At 34.5% G+C, this 14527-nt stretch overlaps 1 long non-coding RNA gene across 1 annotated transcript; it reads left to right on the top strand.

The window, feature by feature from the left end:
- Positions 1 to 9381: 9381 nt before the first annotated feature.
- Positions 9382 to 12850, top strand: LOC107876066. Its single transcript, XR_001675945.2, has 2 exons — positions 9382 to 10890; positions 12564 to 12850. It is a non-coding gene; the product is annotated as an uncharacterized LOC107876066 (long non-coding RNA).
- The last annotated feature ends 1677 nt before the right edge of the window (positions 12851 to 14527 follow it).

The following is a 14527-nucleotide window of genomic DNA, read 5'->3' as shown; positions in this document are numbered from 1 at the left end:
TTGTATTCAACTACAACTATTTTTTTTCCACATGATCCACCAAGAGAGCAAGAGAGTTTATCCATTCTTGCGTTCAACTCTTTGTCTTTCCAGTATTAACCTGTATTGTCTTGATTCTGCATCATAGTCCGATAGACCACTTCAACTAACATGTTTCAATTACATAGGCAATCACCTAAACCATTCCCAACATATTTTTTCTTTTTGATGATGACAATTAATTGCTGCTTGACTTTTTCTGTAATCACAAAATCCATGAGTTGTTACTTGATCTACGATAATTTGGCACAACATGAATCAGCAACAGCACACCCAGCCTCATCAGTTGTCAGAGCTACTAAGTTTTGATTCTTAGTGAACCAAGTTGTTAGACATGATCCAATAAGGTGTATAATTCCTTTGGTTTTTTACCTGTCCACAGAATAAACATACATCACAGTAACTTACTAAGATGAAGTTTTCCTCTCTTTAAAAGAACCACTAGTCTCAATCCATTTAAATCTCAAAAAAGTATCTCAAGACTCTTTTCACTTTATCAATAGTTTACTTTGATAAATCAGTTTCTTGACTTGTTCCCTTATTACTATGTCCTTAGTCCGATCAACAGTTGGACCAGCTGGTACAACCTGTTTCTGCGTATGCTTATCAATTTTACTATTATCTATTTTCCTTTTTCAGCTTCTTACTTCCCCTTTCAGAATTACTATATATCTGAAACAATTTTTTGTTTTTGGTTCTCTCGATCTTTGAATTCTTATTGCAAATAAATCTTCTCCCTCAGTGAAAGAAACTTTGCTCTCTTCCAGTCTTATACCTTAAGCAAGCTCTAATTATGTACTAATTTTACTTACCTCCTTTCACTCTTACCTGCAAAATGATTTAAGGGTTAACTTTAAGAACCTAGATAAGCTTGGGTCCTTTCTTGTGAGAAAAATGATGAATTAGGTTTCTTTTAGCCCGTGAGGCAACAGGTTATATGAATTATTTCTCTGACTGATTTTGTTGTTAACTTTATTTCTCTGAGATCTTTTGAAATCTGATTGTTTTGCCAGATTTGTACTTCTAGATCTGCCTTTATTAGCAATTGGACATTTAGTAGTGGGATTTTCAAGATTGCCATAAAGTAGAATAAATCATTAGTGACAGTGTGACTCTTGAAAAATCCTAATTCAGTCTTTTTACTGTGAGTCCTTTCATCCAATTGATGAACAATTCTTGAGGAATTAGTCCATCTATTTGCCCTTTTCAGATCAAGTTTCAACCTAGAGATTTCTTGGCTTAACCTATCAACCTTTTTCTCTTCATTATTACATTCATGTTTAACCTTTGTCAACTCAAATTCAAACCTTTTCTGATCATCACTTTCTATCTTTTTATCCTTTTTAGAAAGAGTCAGTTTTAAGATCTTAGATTATAGATTTAAATTTGAAGAATCAAGTTGACTGACTTGTTCCTTGAGAATATTTTTTTTTTCAACAATGTGTTTGCAAGTTTTCAGATCAATAAGATCAAACTTGAGACTTGCAAGACTGTTGAATAGTTCTTCCCTATCAGAAGATAATTCTTAGAAATCATCTATTAAGCCATTCATCAAGGTAACAAGTTTATCTTTAGAAAATAGATGTAAATTCTTTTTAAGTTTAGAAATACGTAAGCAATGTTGTCTTTATCCTCTATATCTGAATCTCCGATTGCTATAAGAGCAGTTTCATCCGCCTCTTCCTCATCTGATCCTTTAGAGTCAAATTCCCAAGCAGCCACCATAGCAATTTCTTCCTTCTCTCTGTTCTTAGATTTTTCTCTTAATTCTTTCTTAGTTCTTTCTTTTCTCCATTCAATCTCCCAAACAAGACAATCTCTGACTTGATGATCAGTTTTACCACACTTATAACACCCAGTGAAATTGTCATTGGAACGCCTTTTGCTACCTGTTCCATTCTTTTTCTTGAAGACTTTGCTGGAATTTTTTGTTATAAATGCCACTTGTTCTTTAGTCAGTTCCACTTCCCCATCATTGACTGAAGCCTTTAGGGCCAAAGTTTTCTCAGAAGCTGCCTTCTCATTCTTGGCTTCATCAATTTGCAACTCATAAGTCTTGAGGTTACCCACTAACTTATCTAAAGTCATATTAGTTAGATTCTTGTCCTCCCTAATTGTTGTAACCTTGACATCCCATTTAGATTTTGGCAAGACCCTCAAAACACTTTCTCAACTTGCTCTTCAGTGATAATGATTTTTCCAAAATAACTCAATTTATTGGTTAAAGCAATGAGTCTTGACATCATCTGATGAAGGGATTCATTTTTCTTCATCTTAAACGCTTCATATTCAGTGAAGAGAAGAACAACTCTAAATTTTCTCAATTGAGTGGTGCCCTCATGTACATTCACCAAGGCATCCCAAATTTGCTTGGCAGTGGTGCAAGTAGACACTCTGTTGTACTCTGCTGGACCTAGTCCACACACTAAGATGTTCTTTGCTCTTCCATTTTTCTTTAGTGTCATCAAATCATCGGCAGTAAATTCACTTCTCACCTTTTTAACTTTTCCTCCATCTTCCAACTTTATCGGGATAGTTGGACTATCAATAATTCTATCCCACAACTCATAGTCTTCTACTTGAATGAACATTTTCATCCACCACGCAAAATGAGTGCCATAAAAAAGAAGAGGCCACGCAAAATATGTGTTCATTACTAGAACTCATATTTTATGTGGTGATGAGGATTTATTTCGATTTTAGAAAACAAAGATTGAAATATCATTAAGAATTGTGTTGAGATAAATTTGATCTATTCGTTCTTAGTTAGGCATTTCAATTTTGAATTTTGAGTATCAAAAAAAGATATCATGTTGGAGAATACTTTCTTCTTTAATTGGTTATACTTAATATGAATTTGAATTAACCGTAATAAAGATATGAAATATCCAAGGATGACTCAAGGATAAAGCTAGTAAAATATTTGTTTTAGACCTCCAAAATTTTAAAGCCTCAAAAAATTAATTTAGTAAATTTTATGATTTCAACTTCACTTGAAATGATCATGAAGACCGTGAAATAGGTTTTAAAAAATTATCCTAAAAAAATACAGAAGAAAGAGCTATCTAATTTTACTAGAAATATTTTAAAACTTTGAATTAAACAATTCAAACTTCATATTAGTAATTAATGTTTTAGCAACAACATCCAAGTTAATGTATTGCAAATAAATGACTAACATCTTATTAACTAGAAGAGAAAATGGTCAAAAGTTCTTCCAACCTTTACCCCAAATTCCAACTACACACTTATACTTTGCTGAGGTCCTATGACCCCCCCGAACTATTTTAAAGTGGAATTATTATCCCCTGGACTATTTTAAAGTGGAATTATTACCCCCTCGAAAACTGACAACCAGTCATTTTGGCATATGGTGTGATGCACGCGCTGCCACGTCATGCCACGTCATTGCCACATTATTTTTTTTACTCTAAAAAAATTAATTATTTAACATTATTATTTTCCTTTTTCTTCCCCTTTCCCATTTTGCTCCATTTTCTTCTTCAATGTAAGTTTTTTGAATCGGAGTTCCTCATATTCCTCATTCAAGAATTCATTAATCGGAGAAATCTTATTGTTTCCTTAGTTCAAGTGTTTCTTGGTTTCAGTAATAACATTTTTCAAATTATCAAAAAACACCATTAATGAGAATTTGGAGATGAGAAAGATGAAGAACTCCATTAATGAGTTATTGAATTTTTGTTTTAAAAAAAGAGAAGAAGAAGAAGAAGACATGATGTGGCAATTATAATTTATTAAGAAAAAGAAATAATTAAAATATTTATTATATTACTAAAAATAATGATGTGGAAAGAAAAAATAAAGAATTTTAAGTGAAATGGACTCAGCTGACGCGCTCCTGGGTAGTGTAGTCACGTTCGTTGACACGTTAGTAACTGGGGGTAATAAATTCGGTAAAAATAAGTTTAGGGGGTAATAGGTCACCTTTAAAGGTTGAGTGTGTAGTTGGAATTTCGACTAAAGATTGGGAGAAGGTAATAGACCATTTTCTCTAACTAGGATGAATCTTTCTTTTATTAATAAGCATATTATATGTAAAGTTAAACGTCATGAATCTTTTAAAAATATTACATTAAAAACAACTAACATACAACAATAAAAATTAAATTTAAATTATTATAATATTATTTTTATATATAGATTTATATATTTAAAGTCCTCTTATTAGTTTGATTTTAAGCCATTAATTTTATTGAAACCACTCTAAAAATATCAAATAGAAAAAAAAAAATGTAGGACTTGATAACAAAAATAAAATGTAGGACTTGATTATCCTAGTGTATAAGATAATGTGATTTTTAAGACGAACAATTCAAATAGATTTCTCACCCAATTTTAATAAGACTTGGTCATCCCACTATTCGTTAGTTTTACTTCTAGCCACTTAATAAAATGTCAAGCGTATTTAGCAAAGTTATCTATAATTAATATTTTTACATGTTGATTCATAAAATTAAAACGTCCACTGAAATATCATCCAAAAGCAAGAGTATGGAAATGAGTCTTTATTCTATGTCCTTTTTTTCTCATCTTGTATTTTTGTGTTGTATCTTTACTAAAATTTAATTAAATTTAAATTTACACGTGGCATTATTAAGAAGAGATGGCTGGAGTATTTTCATGGCTTATTGAATAAGGAGGGGGACAGAAGCATCGAGTTAAGGAAGCTGGAGCACTCGGAGGAAAATCTAGATTTCGATTATTGTAGACATTTTAAGATTGAGGAAGTCAGGAAGACTATTCGTAGGATGTGGAGGGGCAGGGCGACGGGGCCTGATGAAATTTCGGTGAATTTTTGGAAGTTTACAGGTGGAGTTGGTTGACTAATTTGTTTAACGGCATTTTCAAGACTGCGAAAATGTCTGAGGCTTGGAGACGGAGTACGATGATTTCGTTGTATAAAAATAAGGGTGACATTTAGAGCTGCAACAACTATAGGGCTATTAAGTTGTTGAGTCACACAATGAAGATTTGGGAGAGGGTGGTTGAATGGAGATTGAGGAGGGTCGTGTCCATTTGGGAGAATCAGTTTGGATTTATGCATGGTCGCTCGACGACATAGGCAATCCACCTGGTGAGAAGATTGGTGGAGAAATATAGAGAAAGGAAGAAGGATTTGCATATGGTGTTCATCGACCTGGAGAAGACTTATGACAAAGTCCTGAGGGAGGTTTTATGGAGATGCTTGGAAGTGAGAGGGGTCCCGACGGCATACATCAGAGCTATTAAGGACATGTACGATGGAGGAAAGACTCGAGTGAGGACGGCGGGGGGAGACTCAGATCATTTTTCGGTTGAGAGAGGATTGCATCAGGGATCGACTCTTAGCTCGTTTTTGTTTGCACTGGTGATGGACGTGTTGACGCGGAGGATTCAAGATGAGGTGCCTTGATATATGTTATTTGCAGATCATGTAGTGCTAATTGATGAGACGCGGGGAGTGTGAATGAAAAATTGGAGATTTGGAGGTAAACCCTCGAATATAAAGGGTTTAAGTTGAGTAGGTCCAAGACGGAGTATTTGAAATGCAAGTTCAGTGACTCGAAGCAGGAGGACGAAGTAGTGGTGGGGTTGGATTCGTAGGATATTTGCAAGAGGGATAGTTTTAAGTATCTCGGGTCTATGATTCAGGGGAATGACGAAATTGATGAGGATGTCTCTAAATGTATTGGAGCAGGTTGGATGAAGTGGGGACTCACCTCGGGAGTGCTGTGTGATATGAAGGTGCCCTTAGAGCTTAAAGGCAAGTTCTACAGAGTGGCAGTCCTTCCGGTCATGCTGTATGGGACGGAGTGTTAGCCAGTCAAAAACTCCCACATTCAAAAATTGAAGGTAGCGGAAATGAGAATGTTGCGTTGGATGTGCGGATAGAGTTAGGAATGAGATAATCCGGGAGAAGGTGGGAGTGGCTTCAGTGGAGGACAAGATGCAGGAAGAAAGACTGATATGGTTTGGACATATGATAAGGAGGGGCACGGATGTCCCAATTCGTAGGTGTGAGAGGCTAGCGTGGAATGGTTTCAGGAGAAGTAGAGGTAGGCCGAAGAAATGCTGGAGAGAAGTATTTGACATGACATAGGGCTGTTACAGCTTACTGAAAACATGACCCTAGATAGGAAGGAGTGGGGGTCGCGAATTAGGGTAGAAGGTTAGTGCGTGCGTAGGTTGTAACTAGTAGTTAGGGAGCTATGGTGTAGCCGGGTTAGTAAGCCTATGACTGTGTTCAGTGGTAGGAGCCGCTAGTGCATGGCTTATACTAGGGGGTGACCTTTTCTTATTTTTATTTCCTATTTTTTTAATTTCATATAGCTCTTATTTTCGTGGCTCCCTTACCTCTATTTTTATTATCTCTAATTTCTTATTTTGGTTATACCATCCATTCTGTTTCATTTACTATGACCTTGTTAACCATTCATTATCTTGAGACGGGGGTATATCAGAAACAACCTCTCTACTTCTTCGAAAGTAGCGGTATAGACTGCGTATATTTTACTCTCCCCAGACCCCACTTGGTAGGATTACATTGAGTTTGTTGTTATTGTTGCATTATTCATGTCCCCCACCCTCCCCACATGCATTTAATATCTTTATTAAAACTTGATTAAATCTAAACTTAGACATTACTCATTTTTAAAAATGAACCTTTTGCCAGATTTTTTTCATTTTCCGAACTAGAACTCTAGACCGCTCCTCTTAGCACTAATACATTAGAGTCATGAGTGACAGTGGCCATATATGAAATGATTTTTCATTTTCTTTCGGCTAAACATATATACAACCTCCTAAACTTGCCTCGAAAATTTCATTTACACACTTAAACCTAACCTTATTTAATTGAATATAATATTATGCATAATTTTTGATAGCCCCTTAAACCTATTCCGAAATTTCACTTAAACTCCTCCACTCAGACTTGTATCTATCAGGCTCCTAAACCACCCGAAATTTGAACCATTTAAACATTTTTTGTCAATAAGCTAAAAGCATACGGTGTATGTAACACACATGCGATGATATGACAAAAATGATGAATTAAAAGGTGACATTTAACACTGAATTCAAAAGTAATTAAAAAATATTTCATAACTAATTAAATTATAATAAAAAAATAATTATAACTTTCTTTTAAAAAAAAAACTAACCCCCCCCCCTCCCCCCGCCCTCCTCTTCTTCATATTGTACTCAAACAATTTCGACGTAATTTTATTTTTTTCGGTAAAATTCTTACTCTTCTACAATGACAAATGAGATGGAGAAAACTTAAAATGGATTGTGGAAGATCAAAATAGCTTGTTGATTTATGAAAATAGCATTTTGATTTTTTTTGTATGAATAAAATTTACAATTTTGTTGATTTGTGAAAAAAAATGAATTTACATTTTTTCGGTAAAGTCCTATTTTTCCGTCAAACTCTCATTTTTTTGACAAAGTTCCTTTTTTTTAAAATAAAAAATATTTACACCTAAATTTTTTGATAAACTTGTTGGATTTACATTCAAATTATAGTGACGATATTTGTTTGGAGGTGGTAAAAAATGGAGCTGAAAAAATGGCGGGGAAGAATTAAGAACAAAATCGAACTAAGAACAAAAAAATTTCAAATTGAATCAAAACATAAATTCAAAACTAAGAACAAAAAAAGATTCAAAAAAGGAGAAAACGTAGAAAAAATGGGAGGAGAATTAAGTTTAAAAAAAAAATGAGAAAGAAGACTGGGAGAAGAAGATGAAGAGGAAGGGGGTATCGGATGGGTGTGGGGGCGGATGGTTGAGTTATTTTTTTAAAATTTTGTTTTGCTTAGAATTTTTTGGGGCCCTCAATGCCACTTGATACATTTTTATTCTTGATTTAGTACAAAAATCATCTCTCACGTGCTTCTATTGAGTAAAAAACACGCGACATGCTATGTGGGTAAAAAAGGATGGTATGGATTAAATTTTGGGTGAGTTAAGGGCCTGATAGGTATAGGCCTGAGTTGAGGGGCTTAAATAAAATTTTGGGACAAATTTAAGGGGTTATCAATGACTTAAACCTTTTCTATCATGCACAATAAGCTGAAAACTTATTACATAAATAAAACACATGTAGTTAATCGTCTGACGTGAATAAAATATGCCATATATAAAATATATTACTAATGCGTCACATACTCACATAATTAAAAGTCACATTTTTATTATGTGACATATTATTTTTAATATACACTAGTTTAGGTGTACGAGTCTCGCGCGTGCACCTCACTTTTGGAGATATTTGTTTAAATAATAAAGATGAATACAATAATTAAATTCAACATCTTTTGGAGAATTTATTAATTAAACCTAACCTTTAAAAAAAATAAATTCTCAAAGCCGATCGACATTCATTTACCACCTGTAAATTGCAACAAAACAATACGATGGTAGAGACATCAAAACAATATAATTAAATCTAACCTTTACACAATAATTTCCTCAAAGTCATCTGACACTCATCTACCACCTGTAAACTATAACAAAATAATACGACAATAGAGATATCAAAATAATACAACTAAACTTTACCTGTACACCAAAAAAATGCTCAAAACAAAGATAGAAAAATAATACAATTAAATGTAACATTTATCTGAAAAAATCTTCAAAGTCGACTGACATTCATCTATCACCTCTAAATTCATGTACGACCTGTAAATTACAACAAATAATACAATAGTGATCACAAAACTTCAGTTTTAATGAAAATAATTCTTGTCTGAGCGAAAATTTTGACACTAAAGAATGTCTTGAATGAAAACAAAGAAGATATATATATATACACACACGTTGAATTTTATTATGTTGACAAAAATAGTGAAGAAGTTGAGGATTAAAAAATTAAGCATTCATCAATCTAAACATGCAACCGAAGTAAGTTAGATGAACATCAATCATATTAAGTTAGATAAACATCAATCATATTTTCCCAATAAATAAATTAGTTTCTTCTCTTGTTTCGCCTGCATCTCAATATTAATAGAAGTATTTCATTAATAAGGTCCTATTATAGTAATATTTTTCTATCTCCAATTTTAAAAGTATTTTTCTATCCTATTTTAGGAGTATTTTTCTAATAATCAGTATAAAACAAAATGTTGATTGATTCTTCTTCCATATATTTTAGAAGTCTAATTAATATAATAAAAATAATTAAATAATAAATTAAAAAATAATAAAAAGACTAAAAGAGAGTTTTTAATGAAGGATAAAAAATTTAAATCAGCCTTTACACTATTAATATATTATAAATAATGTTAACTATATGTGTTTCATTTTTATTGAATAAGTAAAAATATGAAATGACTTTGCATTTTCTTATTAATTTCCCAAATTAGACCCACCACTGAACCCGCCAACGCGTTCATCTCTCTCTCTAACATAACAGCATTTTCTCTCTCTTACCTCCTTCGTCCCCCATTTCTGAGAGAAAAAACAGGGGGCAATTTATGACCCGATTTTAAAATCCTCCATACCCGACCCGTTTCCCTCCATAATCACCCGGTCGTCTCCATTACATGTTCCCCTAATTCCTGGGGGGCATCATTATCACCTCCAACTTTTCCTATTTTGTTTTTCCCTTTCAAATTTCTGGAAGAAATAAACATACTGGAATTGTACCCATTTTGTTGATCCCTCAAAAATCAGAGAATATTGGTGGGTGCCATCATTGCAAATTTATGAATCTCATTATGCCCAATTGTTGATTATGGTGAAGAATTTGCTTAATTTGAGAAAGACCCAGATGCTCAATTGTTAAATATCTGACATTTTCTTGAATTTGGAGAAGATTTTGCTTAATTGGAGAAGAAACCAGCTGCCCAATTGTTAAATCTCCAACATTTTCTTGAATTGGAAGAAGATTTTGCTTAATTTAAGAAGGACCCAGATGCCCAATTGTTGAATATCTGACATTTTCTTGAATTGGGAGAAGATTTTGCTTAATTTGAGAAAGACAGAGGTGTTCGATTGTTAAGGATCCGGCATTTTGTTGAATTTGGTGAAGATTTTGGATTCCCATTTGCTTAAGCCCCGGTATTTTGTTGAATTTGGTGAAGATTTTGCTTAATTTGAGAAAGACCCAGATGCCAGGAGGCTTTGGAGAGGCTTATGGATATTGAAGATTCACATAGTTGAAACCCCAATCAGCTTTCACTCGAGGCTTAGTGATCAATTTGCCCATGTATGGATTCGCCATTGTTGATCTTAACTTTGGGTGTTTGCTTTTGCTTTCTTGCTTTCCCTGTGCAATCTCAGCAAAATGTGAATCCGGGATCAAAATCAGCTCCTCCCCCATCTAATAAATCTCTACCACGGCCTCCTCCGCCTCTGCCATCACCATCACGACGGCCTTCTGTGCCACCACAGAGTCGTCACCATGCTCCGCCACCTACAATGCATTCTTCTCCGAAGATGGCACCCACCTCGGAGAGTAAACCCTCTAACCACGATAAAAACAACCATAAATCTCCGGCGAATTCGCCTCCACCCGTGAAGAAAAAGAAGAAGATAAATTGGGGGAAGATACTGGGGTTCGTGTTTGTGGGTGTTGCTGCGGTCTTGCAGGTTGTTGTGGTGGCGTTCTTGCTAATAAAGAGAAGACAATTGTTAAAGGCTGGTACTGGATTGTGAAGGAACATTTGAATATGGGATGTATATCAACTACCGTTTGTTTTAGCAGTTAGTCTAATTAATTCAGATCTTTAAGAGAAAGCTATGCAATGAGCATTGAGCATGGCATTAATGAAGTAGAAGGATTAAGGATTCGACTGAAATGTTGATTTCTGCATTTGCGTCGGTCGCTACTGTAAATTAGGTAACTCTTGATCAGTATTCATATGTTCTCAGTTTTCTTTAGCTTTTGCTGTCAGTATTACGTTTTAATGAATGAGAAATCAATGCATCATGTATGACTTTTGTGAATGATTTAGAACTTGTTGTGATTTTCGTTATTTTTGTTCCATTATTTGCAAATCTTTCTTTGTACTTTGACTACTGCATTATTTTGTTGTAGTACTATTTTTTTTTACTATCGGTTGTTTGTGTTACCATATGTAGATTCTTATACTAAAATTAGTCCATTGCTATCTGTGTTTTTTCTTGAGCTAAGGGTCTATTGGAGACGACGTCTCTACCTCTAATTTAGGGGTATGGTTTGCGTACACTCTACCCCCGACCCCACTTTGTAGGATTACACTGTGTATGTTGTTGTTGTTATTTGGAAATCTATTTTCCTTGTAATTGTGCTGTTGCTTTTGGTGATTTTTCATGCAATGGGAGGGTAAGATGAAATTGAATATTCCTGTAGTTGGAAGCTGCAAACGGCTTTTGTCAAAAGTCATGTATGATGAGTCCTTTTTGCTGGAATATTCTGCGTATGTTTGTTATGAGGTTTGGTCTGTTCTTTAGCAGAAATATGCTGTAAGGCTGGAAAGCTTTATCCATTATTCATGATAGTGAATTATAAAGAATGCACTTTTGCAGTTCGTTAATGCACTTTTGCAGTTCGTGTTGAGAAATAGACACGAAGCTGTGTCGTAAGAGCACTTTGTTTCTAGTTGCATGTATGTGTAAGAACAGCACCTAAGGATGTGGCCTAATGGTCAATGAAGTGGGTGAGAATCATATGAGGTCTCAGATTCAAATCCCAACAGAGACAAAATCTAGGTGATTTCTTCCCATCTGTCCTGTCCTAACCTTGGTGAATAGAGTTGTCTGGTACCTATTTTGGTGGGATGTGGCAGGTATTCGATGGAATTAGTCGAGGTGCACGCAAGCTACCCGAACACCACAGTTATTAAAAAAGCGTATGTGCAAGGATCAATCTGAAGTTCTCAATTAAGATCATCTGTAGGTTATTTTATATCTTTGCAGCTTGACTTCAAGTATCCAGTATCATTTAATTTAGATATAGAAAGGATGAGAGGTGAAAATTCATAGTCCCACATGAATTTTAACTCTCTTTTACATTTGAATGATTATCGGAAACAGCCTCTCTACCTCCCTAGAGGTAGTGGTATGGACTACGTACATTCTACCCTCCCCAGACCCCACTATGTGGGAATATACTGGGTTTGTTGTTGTTGTTGTTGTTTAACATTTGAATGATCTTACCATCCTTAGTAGTTTAGATTATACGACTAAATAGCTAATGCAATATAATGAGAATCTTTTCCTTAATTGTTTAATATGATATGGTGTCTGGATCTGCTTGCTCATATCTCGACTAACCCACTGGACAACTTGCGACATTCCAAAGAATGGGGACTTAATATATACTCCTTAAACTTCAATTGAATGTAAAACTGATTCTTGTCAATGGGAGTTGCTTGGTTTTGTCCAATTAATTTGGCGTTTGTTCACTGCTGCTAAAATGTGATTTTAAGTTCGCCTTACAACTAAAATACCTTAGTTACTGCTTGTGCTTCCTTGTTGTGTTTCTCTAGGAATTCCAACTAATCATGAGACTTTATTCTTTTGGTATTGTAGGTCTCAAAGTTGTAAGATGACATCTTGCTTCCTTTGTCAACTTTAAGGAACTGTGTTGGATTTGTTCTGGAGAACAGAATGTTACGTCTTCTCTGTCCGGTGAGTAAAGAATGTTGTAGGGAAACGAGTATACTGTTGATGGAGGCATGACCTGTCATCATCGAAACTGAAATATGATTTCTAATGTAGAGGTTAAATTAAACACTATAAAACTCTATTAACTATTGTTATAGTCTAACTGATGTATGTTACACTGCAAAATAACAATATCTACCTTGATTCTTGAATATTGTTGCTTTATTGGGCTATAATATCTACACCTAAAAACACATTTCCTAAGTTGAATTTGCAAAAACATGAGCCTCCAGGTTAGGACCACTGAAAAGATGTTGTCTTTAGTCTGGAAATATGTTCCTCTTTGGTGTGAGCATGTTTCTTTTTGACATGATAATATGAAGGATTGTCATTTTCCCTCGTTCTTTCAGCCGATGGTCCATCGGAAACAATTTCTCTATCCTACAAAGGTAGGGGTAAGGTCTGCGTACTTCGTACCCTCTCCGGACCTCACTTTGGATTATGTTGGGTATTTTGTTTTTGTTGTTGTTATTTTCCCTCTTTCCTTTTATGCACGTAGGTTTGCGGGGGCATCTCATTATTCTTTTGGGAACTGTAAACGAGTTTTATATACAACAACTATGCCTTGATCTCAAACAAGTTGAGATCGATTGTATGACTTCATTTCTCCATTTAAACTCAATTCATGTCACCATTGTACCAAATAAAAATACTTGTTATTGTATACTTGAGGTAGAATTTATGTATCCATTTCATTATATAATTTTTTTTTATTGAAAACCAAGTTCTTTTTCTTCTTTTTTTAAACTTAAATCACTCCATTGACAACCCTGGCTTTCTTAATATATCAAAGGTTCTTTATGAAATGTAGATATTATCAACTAGGAACTTTATAGTACTACAACATATCCAATGAAATCCTACAAGTGAGATCTGAGAAGGGTAGAGTGTGCATAGACTTTACCATTATCCTGAGGAGGTAGAAAGGTTGTTTCTGAAAGTCTCTCGGCTTAAGTGGAATAAGTTCACGTAAACGAAGAAGAAATTGTGAAGAAAGATTAACAATTAATACGGAAAGCAGTACAGAGCTTACAAGAAAGGAACATTAATAACAAAGAAATAATGTAAATAATGTGATTGGCGAAACATAAGAATACGATTAGTACTGCAACAAACACGAACAAGCCTCAATCTTTGAAAAGCAAGACTTCAAATACGTGACTTCAACACTTTTCTGTCTATAGTCATGTCTTCTGTGATACAAAGTTATGTCGTGTTCTTTCTAATTACCTCTCCACAGTACTTTTTCTGCGTATCTGTCCCTCTCCTCATACCCCTTATATTCAGCCTCTTGCATCATCTCCTCTTCACATATTCAAATCATCTCAATCTCACTTTCTTCATCTCGAATCCTCATTCCTTATCCTATCGCTAACTAGGAGGCAAAGCGAGCCCGCCCTGAAGATTAATTAGGACCAATTTAGTCACGTTTTCATGTTTCAATTGACCGTTGTTCATTTTTTTTCTTCGCCCTTTGCATTCAAATAATGGATTAAAAGAATGATTCAACGTCAGACCTATTTAAATGTAGCGGATTATAGCGGGGCATGAGAATCAATGTATATTCGAATCATAAGAGCTAGCAATTGTCGATATGCTCATATTGGTGACGTTATTGTTGTTGTGATGAAAGAAGCAGTACCTTACAGTAAGATTACTCAGTAATTGAACTCCGGAAGGTATGTCAGTCAACATGAACATTAGAGAAACTAACAATACAATTATAACTTAAAAAGTTTTCATTTATATCCAACCCTATATGATCAAAATTCAAAACTGTCCACACTCCAAAAAAACAAGAACAAAAAAGATAAAGGGTGTGTTTTCGT

Source organism: Capsicum annuum, chromosome 6, assembly GCF_002878395.1.
Source record: "Capsicum annuum cultivar UCD-10X-F1 chromosome 6, UCD10Xv1.1, whole genome shotgun sequence".
In the NCBI taxonomy this organism is placed as follows: Eukaryota; Viridiplantae; Streptophyta; class Magnoliopsida; order Solanales; family Solanaceae; genus Capsicum; species Capsicum annuum.
This window is presented reverse-complemented; position numbering and strand designations above follow the sequence as displayed.